The sequence below is a fragment of the Budorcas taxicolor genome, chromosome 2 (assembly GCF_023091745.1).
Source record: "Budorcas taxicolor isolate Tak-1 chromosome 2, Takin1.1, whole genome shotgun sequence".
NCBI classification, from domain to species: domain Eukaryota; kingdom Metazoa; phylum Chordata; class Mammalia; order Artiodactyla; family Bovidae; genus Budorcas; species Budorcas taxicolor.
In genome coordinates this window covers 17,370,098-17,382,997 of record NC_068911.1, presented here as the reverse complement: position 1 = coordinate 17,382,997, position 12,900 = coordinate 17,370,098, and the positions used below count along the sequence as shown (strand labels likewise).

The 12,900-nt window shown below is 47.3% G+C and overlaps 1 protein-coding gene and 1 non-coding gene across 2 annotated transcripts in view; one reads left to right on the top strand and one right to left on the bottom strand.

Moving 5' to 3' along the window:
- GSG1L (GSG1 like) overlaps nucleotides 1-12,900 on the bottom strand; it is a 254,066-nt gene that overhangs the window by 177,447 nt on the left and 63,719 nt on the right. The gene's annotated exons all lie outside the window — the stretch shown is intronic.
- On the top strand, nucleotides 1,518-1,590 carry TRNAG-UCC (transfer RNA glycine (anticodon UCC)). Its single transcript has one exon. It is a non-coding gene; the product is annotated as a tRNA-Gly (tRNA).

Sequence of the window (12,900 nt, the reverse complement as noted above, 5' to 3'; positions counted from 1 at the left end):
CCCACCAGCATCAGCTGTGTTCCATGAGCTACTGTGTCAGTTCCCCTGCCATCTCAGGGGTCTATTTGTTACAGCAGCTGTTACTGCCTTATACATAGTTCAGGATCCAATGAAAACATACATGTGAGACAGCTGGTGCATGACAAGAACTCAGCAAGTGTTCCCAATTATTATTACTGTCCTCTTTCAAGGGAGCTTGATAAATAAAGGATATTGTGGTGTTTTTATGTCATCCCATATGCTGGGTTTGGTTAAAGCAAAGCTGCTTTTCTCAATACCTCAGTCTTATTTCTGCCCTTTCGTTTTATACTGTCGAATATTTTTCATCCTCTGTTCTATCTCACTCCTCAAAACGATGTTCTGAGAGAGAAATTAAGGAGAGAGTATGTATAGTTTTCCTGTGGTACCCTGTGGCTGACACACACAGACGTTATGGCTCACAATCATTTGTATTAATATCCCCACTTTTCTCCTCTGCTCCCTCAGCCCAGAAGTCTCCACCTTGGCTGGGGATGGGAGGAGGGACTTGGGGCCATAGAGCCCACCATGCTCAGTTTCAAGACATGGATACGAAAGCCCAGGGAGGGCTCGTGATTTGCTTATGACCTTGTCATCAGGTGGATATTGAGCTGAAGCTGGAACTTGAGTCCTATGTCTTCTAACCCAGAAGAAGGTATGAGAGGCCAGGGGCCTCACTGTCTGTGGCTACAGAAAGTAACAGTTGCCAACCCTTAAAATCAACACATATGAGGTGCAAAAGTAAAAACACTTTTTTTACTTTCACAAAAGTAAAAGTGAACTTGCTCAGTCGTGTCCGACTCTTTGCAACCCCGTGGACTGTAGCCTGCCAGGTTCCATCCATGGGATTTTCCAGGCAAGAATACTGGAGTGGGTTGCTATTTCATTCTCCAGGGGATCTTCCCAACCCAGGGATCAAAAGCAGGTCTCCCACACTGCCGGCAGACTCTTTACCATCTGAGCGTTAGATGCCAGGCATTGTTCTAAATCTCCATAAGCACCACCTTGTCTAATTCTCATAACAACCATAAGAAGGAGACACTATTACTGTTTCCATTTACCAGATGAAGAAACTGAGGCCCAGTGAGGTTAAGTATCTTACCCAAACCCACAAAGATAGTAAGTGGTTGGATCCAGAATCCCACCCAGGGAATCTAATTTCAGAGGCCTCACTTTTTTCTTTTTAATTTGGCCACACCACACTGCTTAGGGGATCTTAGTTCCCCAACCAGGGATAGAACCTGCACCCTGAGCTGTGGAAGTACTGAGCCCTAACCGCTGGACTGCCAGAGAAGTCCCTGAGGCCTCAGTTTTAATCATGTTTGGAGGGATGGAACTTGTAGGAAGCAGTTGATTTTTTTCTTTTTCTGCTTGACTTTAGGACCAGAACTAAATGCAGTGAGCCCAAGGAGCAGCCCTACCTAACACAACCAAAGAAGAGTCCAGCCACAGAAAAAGTCCCTCCCCGGTGGCATTAAACTTCCCAGGAGTGAGAGATTTCCCTGGTGGTCCAGTGGTTAGGACCCTACACTTCCACTGTAGGGGGCCATGGTTCGATTCCTGGTCGGGGAACTAAGATCCGCCAAAACAAAACAAAAACGAACAAGCCAAAAAGCCCTCAGATTTCCAGGAGCTGAGAGGATGTAAGAAAAGGTTGGATTCCCACATGGAGATGGAGCCAGGAGATTCAAGCAGCCAGTGGGGTATCAGACTGGGCTGTGCTGCCTCACGTCCCACAGGTGGTTCATGATGGGAGCTGTGACACTGAATAACACTGTCACATCACGAGAAGTGATTTTCCCTTCCAACACTTCAAGATTACTTCCAGAAAAAAAATCAGTTTTGTGCTAGCCTGTCCTAAACATGGCTCTAACACTTGTAATCTTCTGTTTCAAAAAGAGAGAAACAGCAAAAATACCAGTTAGAATCTGACTGCATTGTTTTCTTGTATGCACACACATACACACACACGCACGTATATATTTCTTCTATTTTTGGCAAGCCATGCTGACTTTCTATTTCCAATTGGAATTGAAAGCTCTCCTTTTAAATTCATTTCTGTAAGGAAAATGTGAGACAATATGCAGCATAAAAAAAATTCATAGTAGAACAGGAGTATGTGACTAAGAACAAATTCAAAAAGGTGTTAAAAGAAGAACTGGAGTCTGGCAAACCCTGGGATAAAAGCATTCTGTGCTTCTAGGTCCACTCCATGCTCAGCGCTTGCAGGGCTGCCATCCTGCACAAGGCTGGGAGGACCATCCACACGATAGTTAATACAAATGAGATTCCCTGGAGTCCTGCAGTGCACAGCCTGTATGGCTGTACACAGCAGCCATGGATATTTTTAGAGTAACACATACCCCCAAACATAGGACAAAAGAGAATTAATCTGCTATTCAGCTGGACTGAAATTGGCAGTCAAAGTTCCTCACTCCAAATTATGGCAATCTTTGATCTTCCCACCATGTACCCGACCCCCCACCGTGCTCACGGGCCACCAGGCTGCCCAAGCATTGCTGGCACCCAATCCATCCTCAGGGATGAAGGGAAAAACCAGAACCCAGGGCATGGGATTCTCCTGAGGGGAGGCGGCAGGAAGATAAATGGCAAGCGAGCTGCACATTCAGCTACAAAGGCAGCGGAAAGACATCCTCAGACGTGAAGGCACTTGAAGAATAGAGTGTCCATGAACCACTCTGGGAAAAGCTAGTTGACACTGAAATTTAGCTCACCCAGGAATGAACCAAAGTCAACTCAAGAATGGAGAAGTCACAGTAAAATCAGCAAGGCAAAGAAGGCACTGTGGAAAATCCTTCAAGAGATGGGAATACCCGACCACCTTACCTGCCTCCTGAGAAATCTGTATGCAGGTCAAGAAACAACAGTTAGAACTGGACATGGAACAACAGACTGGTTCCAAATTGGGAAAGGAGTACGTCAAGGCTGTATATTGCCACCCTGCTTATTTAACTTATATGCAGAGTACATCATGCAAAATACTGGGCTGGATGAAGCACAAGCTGGAATCAAGATTGCCAGGAGAAATATCAATAACCTCAGATATGCAGATGACACCACCCTTATGGCAGAAAGCAAAGAGGAACTAAAGAGCCTCTTGATGAAAGTGAAAGAGGAGAGTGAAAAAGTTAGCTTAAAACTCAACATTCAAAAAACTAAGATAATGGCATCCGGTCCCATCACTTCATGGCAAATAGATGGGGAAACAATGGAAACAATGAGAGACTTTATTTTGGAGGGGCTCCAAAATCACTGCAGATGGTGACTGCAGCCATGAAATTAAAACACTTGCTCCTTGGAAGAAAAGCTATGGCCAACCTGCTGTTGCTGCTGCTGCTTCTAAGTCGCTTCAGTCGTGTCCGACTCTGTGCAACCCCATAGAATGGTCAACCTATACAGCTTATTAAAAAGCAGAGACATTACTCTGCCGACAAAGGTCCGTCTAATCAAAGCTATGATTTTTCCATTAGTCATGTATGGATGTGAGAGTTGGACCACAAAGAAAGCTGAGCACTGAAGAATTGATGCTTTTGAACTGTGGTGTTGGAAAAGACTCTTGAGAGTCCCTTGGACTGAAGGAGATCAAACCAGTCAATCCTAAAAGAAATAAACCCTGAATATTCATTGGAAAGACTGATGCTGAAGCTGAAACTCCAACACTTTGGCCACCTGATGGGAAGAACTGACTTACTGGAAAAGACCCTGATGCTGGGAAAGGTTGAAGGTGGAAGGAAAAGGGAAAGACAGAGTATGAGATGGTTGGTTGGCATCACCGACTTGATGGACATGAGTTTAAGCAAGCTCCAGGAATCGGTGATGGACAGGGAAGCCTGGCATGGTGCAGTCCATAGGGTCACAAAAAAAGTCAGACATGACTGAGCAACTGAACTGAACCAAAACACCTAAACAAAATGAAACTATTGGAGATATTAAGGGTCACAAGTCAAAGGCTGTAGTGCAATCCTGACCTTGTAAAACTCATTGTTTAGTTGCTAAGTCGTGTCTGATTCTTTTGATACCCCATGGACTGTAACCCCCCTTCCCATTACAAGGGTAACTATCTACCTAGAGTCAAATTCCTGGGCAGACGAGAAGGGAGATTAGAATTCAGTCCTCACATGTGAACACATGTCCCCAGCAACCCCAATATGGCTCTCTGACCCAGGGTCACTGAGAAAGAGCCTCTCGTGTTGTAGGAATTTCCCAGGTTGATTGAAAAAAACAAAGAAAGAAAATCAACTTATACTTACCTGTGCCCAGTCAGTCCTAAACATCTCTATCTCTCTCTCACATACACACATTCATTTCTCTTGAGGTCCAGTCTCCCTGCCTCCACACTGTCAGTCACGAGGATGTTTATGGAGCCCCATCTGAAATTCCGTTCAGGAACTCTCACTTAATTTCAGTTCTCATCAGAATCATCATGTCCTCAGACATTTATTAAAAATGTAGACTCCCAAAGATGTATATTCTCTGTGACCCAACAATTTCATTCCTTGGGATTCTTCCTACAGACATACCCACACATGTGCAAAATTACAGAAGGTCAAGATAATTCATTGCAGCATTATTTTAATAACAAAAGACTAGAAGTAATCTAAATTCCCATGAAGTAAATCAGAAATACACATTCGATTTATGGAAAACTCACATGTGGTGCCAGTGGTAAAGAACCTGCCTGCCAATACAGGAGACGTAAGAGACACGGGTTCTATCTCTGTATCAGAAAGATCCCCTGGGGGAGGGCACGGCAACTCACTCCAATATTCTTGCCTGGAGAATCCCATGGACAGAGGAGCCTGGTGGGTTACAGTCCATAGGGTTACAAAGAGTCAGACATGACTGAAGCACCTTAGCATGAATGCACGCACATCCATTAAAGCAGCTCTTTCTCTCTCAGAACATTAACATAGAACATTAATATTAATTGATATCAGTACAAAACACAGGATATCAATATTCAAAGAAAAAGTGGTTACCCCACTGAAGTTTGAGCCTCATTCCCCTTACAGAATAAATCTGAGCATTTCATCTGCCTTTTTTTCTCTTTAAGCCATGCCACGTGGCATGTGGGATCTTAGTTCCTCGACCAGTTATTGAACTTTTGCCCCATGCATTGGAAGTGCAGTCTTAACCACTGGGCCACCAAGGAAGTCCCTTCTGCCCCTTCTTTTCTCCAGTGCGGTCTCCGTCTTCTCCTTCAGACACTGTATTAGTTTCCTACGCTGCTATAACAAGCTACCACAAACTTAAAGTCTTAAATAATACAAAATTTCATCTTGTAATTCTATAGGTCAGAATTCTAATAAGAGTCCCACTGAGCTAAAATCATGGCACTGGCAGGGCTATGTGTCTTCAAGGAGACTCTGTGGACGATTCCCCAGCCTTGCCTTTTTCTAGCTTCTCATGGCTGCCCACAATCCTCGACTCATGGTCCCTTCCCCCATCTGCAAAGTCAGCCATGTTGAATCTCTCTCCTTCCATAGACAAAGCTCCCTCTCTGATGACAACTGGAAAGGGTCTCCTCTTTCAAGGATTCATGTGATTAGATTGGGCCCATCTGAAACATTCAGGATAATCTCCCCAATCAAAATCCTTAACTGAATCACATCTGAAAAAAAATCTCTTTCACCATTTGAGGCAGCATATTCATGGTTATGGAGATTCTCACGGGGACCTCTTGGAGAGACAGCCTTGTCTGCCCACCATGGCTACCCTGGACTCAAGCCAAGGCACTCATCACATCTCATCAAACTCAAGACCACGTGATGATCTATCCATCCCTCTGCCTGAAAGGCTCTTTCTCACCTGCCACTCCTACTCAAACCTTCAAGACTGAACTCCATAGCCACCTCCTCAGTGAAGCCCTCCCTGATTCCCTCAAGAAGAATTAGGGACACAGCTAGCACTCTGGAAAGACCCCTCCATAAGACCCCACCTGTCACTTGGCATTTAAATGATTTGCCTGTATGTGCCAGCAAGCAACTTAAGAGTGAAAAGTTATTCAACCACACATCCCCACCATTCAGCATGATGTCTGGCATGCAATAGGTTTAGCAAACACTGAAGGAATGAATGACTTAAGCCCTTCTATTTTACTGTGGCGTGCAAAATATACATATTGCTGTTGCTGCTTAGTCACTAAGTCATGTCCGACTCTTTGCGACCCCATGGACTGTAGCCCACCAGGCTCCTCTGTCCACAGGATTTCCCAGGCAAGAATACCAGAGTGGGTTGCCGTTTCCTTCTCCAAGGGATCTTCCCAACTCAGGAATCGAACCCACATCTCCTGCTTGGCAGGCAGATTCTTTGCCACTGAGCCACTTGAGAAGTCCCAAAATACATATGTATAAAATACATATATTAGGTGTATATATATGTATATACATATATGTTTAATACATATATATGTATGTGTATATATGTATACACATACATATATTTACTTATTAATATTTTATTATTTGCAATCCAAAATACGTTTTTATGTGTCCATTGTTATTACAATGTATGCTGTTATTATTGTCAGTCCACGTGCCTGGCATATGACAGGAGTTCAATAAATATTTGCCAAGTAAATCAATTAATAAGCATATCTAATGTTTATTGAACTTTTTCTATAAAAGCCTAGCACTTGGCTAAGCTTTTTATAATCTCTGCCTCCCTCATTAATTTTTCCACAACAACTCCCAGGGGAGCACTACTGTATCTGGGTAATGAGTACTAGCTGCTGTTACAAATACCTCAAAATCTGAAAGGCTTATTTCTCAGCTGTCTCTCTTGCATGCCTCCCATCCACGAGGTGACTCAAGGACCCAGGCTGCTTCCATGGCACAGCTGCACCATGGGAAGAAAGAGAAAGGATGGAGAGAACACATGGGACACTTCCCCACCTTGGCCCAGAAAGGACTTGCATCTCTTCCATTCATATCCCACCTGCCACATCAGTCACATGGTCAATCCCACTGCAAAGGATGCTGGGAAATTCAGAGGAGCTCACAGATACTGATAAGTATAGAGGCCACTGCCACAGTCATTATCTGCCTCATCTTACAGTTGAAGAAACAGAGGGTCAGAGGAATGGAGACATGGCCCAAGACATTGCAGCTAGCGTGAGTGGGAGACCAATTCAAGCCCAGGTCTATCTGCCTGCAAGACCACCCTCTTAGCCACTGCCTGCTCACAGCTCACCACAAAGGACAGAGGCCTGAAACCCCGATGAGTGGCAGGAAGGACCCCACCCTGGAATGGGCATTTCCTCTGGACAATCCCCACAGTGGATAAATCCACACAAGAGAACATCGGGAGATGGCCAGGTCCGGGCCCACCATATTCCCTTACCCTTCCGGTGTCAGTTTATTCATAAGCATCTGAATACTGACACGAGGCAGACGTTATGTGCTTGATTTTCCCCTCCAGACTGTTGCAAAAGGGGAAATAAAATCCATTTTTTCAAGTGAGCATCAGATGACGCTTGAACAAAACCAATAACTCTTTCAGGACGAGCAGCTCTCTAAGCTTCCCACATACGTTCTCCAAGTGTCATTTCTGGCATTTCTTTGGCAGTTGTTTATTGTCTGCAAAGAAACATCACTCCTTCCTGTATGCCTCTCCTCTCCTCCCGGTAACCTTCTCCCATGGCATTAGCCCTCTGCCCTTGCAGTTTAAAATTGCAACAAAAAAAATTTCCCCTAACTCCCCTGAGTTGCTTTGCCAGCATCAATCCCAGATCCTGCATCCTCTTTCCAGACCCCATCATTCTTGTCTGCCTGTTCCTGTCTTTTAGCGTCAGCAACTCAGCTGACACAACTGCAATTACAAGTCAATTCGCAATTATTCAGCGCTGATTATGCAGGGAGTGGATTCCTCAGGCTTCTTGCTTCCCTCCTCTCTGTCGACCTGGCACTGCTCGTTAGCACCTCCATCAGCAGGGAAGCAAGGGAAAGAGAGTCTGCCAAACTCCCAGCCATCAAGACCAGTTCCTGGGGCTTCCCTGGTGGTCCAGTGGTTAAGAATCCGCCTGCCAATGCAGGGGACACAGGTTCCATCCCTGATCCAGGAAGATTCCACATGCCTTGAGGCAACTAAGCCTGTGCGCCACAGCTACTGAAGCCCACGTGCTGCAGCCACTGAAGCCTGTGCACCTGGAGCAGCGCCCCACATCAAGAGAAGCCACCGCAATGAGAAGCCTGCACATTGCAACCAACAGCAGCCCCCGCTAGCCGCAACCAGAGAAAGTCCTCAAGCAGCAACGAAGACCCAGTGCAGCCAAAAATTAATCAATTATTTTTTTTAAGTCCACTTCCTGATCAGCCATTTCTGTTTGGCAAGGAGGCAACTCGGACACTGGCCTCATCTGCTCATGCTGCCTCTTCCCCAAGTCACACAGATAATTCGATGCTTACGACCATTTTTCCTGAAAGGAGAAGGGAGCTATGGCCGGTACCAGGCTGGATCTTCCATGCTCAGGGCTGCTCCCACCAGCCTGTGACATCGGCACACTTCGCAACAAGCGTGCTGGTGTGAGCAGTGAGCCTGTTGTCAGCTACAGCGCGCAGCTTGATGGCAGGGACTGTCTCTTTACAGCATGAAATATGTTGAGGGATCATTGTGTGATGGCTTATCTAATAAATGCAATGAATTTTTTAAAAACAAAGCAGAGAGAGACAGATGGAAGGCAACTCACCCTCACATGAAAGAATTGTTACTGCCAGCTGCCCCAAGACGGGGCCTGTTTCCTGACATAAGGCCCTTCCCCAGGCTGAGCCGTCCCGCCTCCCAAGTCTTGAGAAATCTGAACCATGGTCCCCTACTGAAGGACTCTAGGAAACACAGGGGACCTGCCAGAGGAGGTCATCTCAAGGGCCCATAAGAGAAGGAACAGACACCCGCCCAGTGGACAGTGTGCACATCAGCCCAGTAGGGGACCCAAGGTCAGTCCAGACACAGCTGACCACCTCTGCTGCGCTCACAACCTCCATGCAGCCTGGCAGCCTGGTCTTCACCCACCACTTGGGAACTTTCCATCATCTACTGGGAAGAGCAGCCAGTGGGCAAGAGGAGGGGTCCTACATGAGAATGAGAGGGGTCCTTTACTCTCTCCCTGCAAACCCAGCCAAGTTCCAGGTGATTTCTCAGCCCGTTTACCATTTCTTGCATTCAATCAACAAATCTTCATTAAGCACCTACTATGTGCCAGGCACTTCAAAGCACTGAGGAGCTGACAGTGAACAGGACATGACGTTTTCATTCCAGCAGAGAAGACAGTGAATAAGTGAAGAAATAAGTAAATAACAGATGGTCGTATACACTCTGAACACAACAAAACAGGATGTAGTGATGGGTGCATGAGACATCTTTGACAGAGTGATCAGGGCCTCTCTGATGAAAGAGTATTCTAGCTGCAAGCTGATGAGGACAAACCAGCCACATAAGGATCCAGGGGGAATGCATCCCAAAATGAAGCTCGTCAAGTGTAAAGGCCCTGGGGCAGGAATGTGCGAGGTGAGCTGGGGAAGCAACCAAGAGTCTGGAGGGCCTGGGGCCGACTGGGTCCTGAGTGAACAGCAGCACCAGAAGCTGCAGGATGGGCAGGGCTGTCTTACAGGCTTCGGGCTGGGACAGGTGTAAGGAGCTATGCTGGGGTGCTGGCAAGTCCTGGAGGAAGCCAAGCAGAAGAATGCTGTTATCTGATTTGCATTTTTGAAAAGCTCTGTCTGGAGGCTGAGTAGTTGCAAACAACTGAACCAGCTCACAAGCTTAAACATGGAAGCCTGTTAACTCGGAAGAATACAACAGTATCTTACTGAACCCAAATGCAGAGACTACAGGGATCCGAGAGCCACTGGGAACCAGAGCAGCCTCTCTCTGGCCATCTTGGCTCCAAGGTCTCTTGTCTCAGTCCCTCTCTGCTTCTCAGACCACAGGCCCAATTCAAGTGCTCCAGCCCCTGCTCAGAACCCAGCCCAACAGAGCCTGACCAGTCCTCCAAATTCCAGGTGAGTTAAGCTGATTGGCCCAGCTCAGATCACCTGTCCAACCTAGTGGCCAATCAGCACAGCCCAGTGAGGGCGGGGCAACCCAGGAAAATATGGCCGCCAGCAGTGGCTGTGACTGTAGATGGGGAACCCCCCGGAGAGCAGGGCTGGGCTGGGCTGGGCTGGGCTGGGCTGGGAAGACACCTCCAAGGGCCCTCTGCTTGGCCGTTTCCCAGAACTCTCTCTAGGCAGCCTTCATTGACTTCCTGAATGCCTGTCTCCATCTCAGTCCCCACCCTCAGCTCTCCAGGAGACTGTGGGCTGGCCAGATCACCAGAGTTCCCTGGGGTTTAGGAAGTGGGGAGCTTCCCATTCAGAGCATCAGGGGGCTGCAGATGCAAGGGCAACAGAGGGGACAGGCCAAATCTGAAAGACTGAGGCTGGGGTCTGGCAAGCAGAGGCCACTCTGCAGACCGTGAAATCAGACATCAGGGGCCAGACAAGTCAGCGCAGCAGGCTCAGGGTGACTGCCAGAACAGCCGCTGGTGCCCACGGCCAGCATCGTGTGCCAGCCAGGCCTGGTGGGGCTGCCAGCGGCTCTACCAGAGGCTCCTGTGTACATGGCAGGGCCAAGGAGAAAGGACAGAGTCCACTGGGAGCACAGAGAACTTGGGGGACTCAGCCTGGCTCCTCTGCGGCTCAGTGCCTCCTCTCCCAGGTAGGGAGGGGTCTCCATTATCAGCTCAATGCTGCTGCCACCACGGCCCGAAGCAGAGACCGTGTGGGCACCCTGGAGCCCCGGGCATGTCTGGAGCTTGATTGGTCAGTGGAGCAATTACAGAGGGGTGCTCTGGGAGGAACGGGTGGCTGAAGGGGGACAGGGAGCTGAAGCAGCCCTCTCTCAGTCTGCAGGGCCAGGAAGAGACCAGGAGGGAAGGACGGAGAGAGATTAAGTGGGTGAGCCCTGAGGAGACAGAGGGACAGGGAGTGACAAAAAGACAGAAGAGGGGAAGATGAGGGCAGAGTAATCAGAGCCAAAGAGCCAAAAGTGAGAGAGAGACGGGTACAAAAACAAGGAGAAAAACCACTGAAGAGTCAAAGAGGGAGAACTGCCTGGGTTCAAATCCAGGCACCACAGTGAATGAAGTCACTTGTATTAGTTTGTTGGTGCCAATAACTGGGCAGCTTAAACAACAGGAATCTATCGCCTCACAATTCTGGAGGCAAGATCAAGATCAAGTTCAAGATCAAGGTGTTGGCAAGAATGGTTCCTTCTGAGGCTGTAAGAGAAGAATCTGTTCCGGGCCTCACTTGTTGGTTCGTAGATGGCCATCTTCATGTTCACGTAGCACTCTCCACGTAAGCACGTGCTTCTCCAAACTTCCCCATTTTATAAGCACAGCAGTCATGCTAGATTAAGGCCCACCTTAATGGCCTCATTCTAACTTGATTACCTCTGTAAGACCCTGTCTCCAATCAAGGTCACATTCTGAGGGAGTAGAGGGTTTAGGACATCAACATATGAATTCTGGAAGGACACAATTCAACCCATAACCTCTCTGTACCTCCATTCTCTCATCTACCGTCATTCTGAGGATTTGTGAGTTTCTAAACATAAAACCTGGCAAGCAGTAAATGCTTAATAAATGTGAGTCACATTACAATCTTTATTTTCATTATTTGGCGTGGTAAGCAGGATAATGGCCCCCAAAGATATCCATGCTTTAATCCTCAGAACCTATAAGGATATTACTTTCCACAGCAAAAGGGACTTTACAGATGTAATTAACTGCACATCTTGAGATGCAGAGATTATCCAGGATTATCCAAGCGGACCCAATGTAACCACACAAGTCTTTAACAGCAGAGAACCTTTCCCTGCTGTGAAAAGACTCAATCACCATTGCTGTCTCTAAAGATGGAGAAAGGGGTCATAAGCCAAGAACATCATGACCTATAGAAGCTGAGAAGAGTCAGCAATTTACAGCCAGCAACAGCACAGTCACCTCAGTCCTACAACCTTAAGGAACTGAATTCTAACAACTAAAATAAGCAGAAATAGAGTCCACACTAGAGCCTCCAGAAACGAAAACAGCCTTCCAACACCTTGATTTTAGGTGGCTAATTTGTACAGGACTTCTGGACTCCACAATTGTAAAATTTAAAAAAAATCTATGTTGTTTTAAGCCTCTGCACTTGTGACAATTTGTCACAGCTTCCCCCCTACCCCCTCACTCACTGTACTCTAAACCCCATGGCTTCCATGCTATAACCCACACACACCCCAGCACCATCCAGGCTCAGACCTTTGAACCTGCTTGCTCTCTTCCTCCAGGTATCCATGGGGCTCTCACTCTCAAAGACATGACCCCCATAATAAGAGAGCACTCTGCCCCTGCCCCCTTGACCCTGCTGGATGTGCCTTGGCAGCCCTTAACCCTGACTGGGAACAGACGCTTTTGTTCCTGTGCTGTGTGCGCCCATTATTGGTCTCCACAGACCGTGAGCTCCATGAGGGCAGAAGGGTCCCCTGTCTTATTCACCACTGATGCCCTAATACAGTTCCTGACACAGAGCATGGGCTCATCACGTATCGATTGAATGAATAAATGAACGCTTTGCTATTAACCTCATCTCCAGTCATACCAGGGATTCCTTGGTGGCTCAGATGGTTAATAGTCTGCCTGCAATGAGGGAGACCTGGGTTTGATCCCTGGGTTGGGAAGATCCCCTGGAGAAGGGAATGGCAACCCACTCCAGTACTCTTGCCTGGAGAATCCTATGGACGGAAGAGCCTGGCAGGCTACAGTCCATGGGTTCGCAAAGTCGGACACGACTGAACGGCTTCACTTTCACTTTCTGGTCATACCAGGAAGGTTCATGA